Here is a 2,953-nt window from a genome sequence, read left to right on the forward strand (position 1 = left end):
GTGCACACGCCCTAAGTGGATAGAGAGAGGGAAGAAGAATTCGGCGTCTGTCACTACTCATCTTTGTGACCATTACCTACAGCATATTCAATAGATATCTGTCTTTCCTCTTCCTTCACTCTCCCTTAGTGCAAAGTAAGCCATCTGGGTTACATGAAACGTTAGACCTTGACAGACAAACCAAAAAAAGAACAAACAATTAAAAGTGCAAAACAATCATGTTCCCTGACCGGGAATCGAACCCGGGCCGCGGCGGTGAGAGCGCCGAATCCTAACCACTAGACCACCAGGGAAGTTGTTGGGAAATTTGCACATGGCCTTCCTGTTTTCTACCATAAAGGCTATGGTAGGCTATTTTGACAAAATTTCAGCTGAAAGCAACAATGAAAATTCATATTTAAATCCATCCATTTATGTATTACCTTCCACTTTTCTATTATTCTTCTAAATGACCTTGGAGGACAAAGACGTGGGTTAATTGAACAATAGATGTCTGCTAATAATAATAATAATAAATTTTATTTCTATAGCGCCGACATATTCCGCAGCACTTTACATTTCAGAGGGGATTTGTACAGACAATAGACATTACAGCATAACAATAATCACATACAGTAGATTATAACAAAATACCAAGAGGAGTGAGGGCCCTGCTCGCAAGCTTACAGTCTATGAGTGAAAAAGGGAGACACGAAAGGTGGGTGGTAACAGTTGCCCTGATTGTTTGGACCAGCCATAATGTTAAGTGTGTAACAGTACAGACACAGAGGGCTGATGGATGCATAAAGCATGTGGGAACCTGGTTATGGTAAAACTTTTGGCTGTGCCACACAGGGATAGATTAGGTTAATGTGTTGAGGCGATAGGCCAGTCTGAATAAATGCGTTTTCAGGGCACGCTTAAAATTGTGGGGATTGGGGACTAATCGTATTGACCTGGGAAGTGCATTCCAAAGAATTGGCGCAGCACATGTAAAGTCTTGGAGACGGGAGTGGGAGGTTCTGACTATTGAGGATGCTAACCTCAGGTCATCAGCAGAACGGAGGGTGCGGGTAGGGTGGTATACTGAAAAAAGGGAGGAGATGTAAGGTGGTGCTGAGCTATGGAGGGCTTTGTGGGTGAGGGCAATAAGTTTGTACTGGATTCTGGAGTGGATGGGTAGCCAGTGTAATGACTGGCACAAGGTAGAGGCATCGGTGTAACGATTGGTGCTAATATGTTGACTGCCTGATGATTACCCATTGTACCAGCACTGCAGTTGATTATTCTACAAAATCTTGAAGGACAAAATATGCAGGCTAATTGAACACTAGAACAATGCGGTATTATCTCCTCCCACTTTCCCTCAATCCTGTGGAAAAATGCCCGAATAACAGCTGTAAACTATAAAAGGTAGATCTGCTTCTGTTTCCAGAATCTACAGGACAGCAGCCAAGGCACCATGGCTCCAACTGGAGGAATACAGGTTTGCCCCACTGCCCATTACTGAACCCGAGGAGACATTTAGAGAATCCATATTGAGACAATCAGGTCACCTGGCCACATACCTCAATGTACTCTGTCAGCTTCCTTAGCTTGCCGCTACCTCATCTCTGTGGGTGACCACCAAAAGCATGGTGTTACTGGTTGGCGTAGTTGGCCCTGGAAGCCCCAAAGTCGTAGATATTCTATTTTCCGGAGAGCCAGCTGAATGGTGAAATTCTGTCATTTGCACCACCTTATGTACTTGCTGGGACTGTACTATATGTTATTGACTGTTGGTAAAACAAGAAAGTATCATACCATTGTATTAATCTCACCTTGTGTTGTCTAGTATTCTGTTCACGGGAAAGGAGTATGTGCATTCACTGAAATTACTCCTGGTCCATGCAGTCTTTCTAAAGACAGCCAGGCCTGTGGATGAGAGCGCCCACTGAGCCTCTATTATAATAAATAATATTAATTTTTCCATTTTGTCTCAGCTCCGCACTACACTTGATTTCTGATATTTTTATAAATAAACACAAAACATGTGAACCTAAAGTTTACTATTATCAGAAAGTAAAATGTGTTATGAAAAAAAAAATCTCCAAATCAATGGGATATGTTGAAGAATTCTAGATTTATTGCTACATAAAGTGACAATAGTCAGATTTAAAAAAACAAAAAATGACCTGGTCATTAAGGGGTTAAGACAGTGGACAGAGTGTGGCTTACTATGCCTGAAAATGTCAAAATTCACACCAGGGAGTGAGTCTAACTGTAGTCATTGGCCACAAACATCTTGTAAGGGGGTGATGAGGTGCACACTCTAATTACTTAGATGTCACTTTTGCTATTCACTGAGCAGCTGGAGGAATAAATCGATTTACACTACCTGGTCTATTGGACACAACAGTAATCTGTGGCTCTGAAACCGGATCTATTAGAACCGCTTCTTATCTGATGCCATCTGCAAATCGTCTTTTGATTAGCCACCCTCATGCGAAATCACTTGTGCCTCACGCCACAAAGATGAGGTCCAACCAGTCCAGCTAATCAAAAGAAGAGGTGCAGATGTCTTCAGGTAAGAGGTGGTTTTCACTGGCGCTCTCCAGAAACCACAGATTGCTGCCGTGGCTGATTGGCTAGATCATTTTCACACCAACTCTACAGGATAAGTACCACACAGTGGCCCGTGTAGGACACAATAAGACACAAGTGATTATTGTTTTTTTTATCTCCATTTCACCATGCTAAAAGTTTCTGTTCTTGTTTTTCAGTGCATTCAAATCTGATAGTTCCATGAGTTAGGGACAGAGACCTTGCTTCCAGCCATGTACCGTATATACTCGTGTATAAGCTGACCCGCTCTAATTTTGCCACAAAAAACTGGGAAAACTTATTGACTCGCGTATAAGCCTAGGGCGGAAAATGCAGCAGCTACTGGTAAATTTCAAAAATAAAAATAGATACCAGTAAAAGTAAAATTAAT

The 2,953-nt window shown here is 42.0% G+C and overlaps 1 non-coding gene across 1 annotated transcript; it reads right to left on the reverse strand.

Moving 5' to 3' along the window:
- Positions 1–221: 221 nt before the first annotated feature.
- TRNAE-CUC (transfer RNA glutamic acid (anticodon CUC)) lies at positions 222–293 on the reverse strand. The gene has a single exon. It is a non-coding gene; the product is annotated as a tRNA-Glu (tRNA).
- Between the last annotated feature and the right edge of the window lie 2,660 nt (positions 294–2,953).

Source organism: Dendrobates tinctorius, unplaced genomic scaffold (assembly GCF_039654945.1).
Source record: "Dendrobates tinctorius isolate UK_male_01 unplaced genomic scaffold, ASM3965494v1 ptg000228l, whole genome shotgun sequence".
Taxonomy (NCBI): Eukaryota; Metazoa; Chordata; class Amphibia; order Anura; family Dendrobatidae; genus Dendrobates; species Dendrobates tinctorius.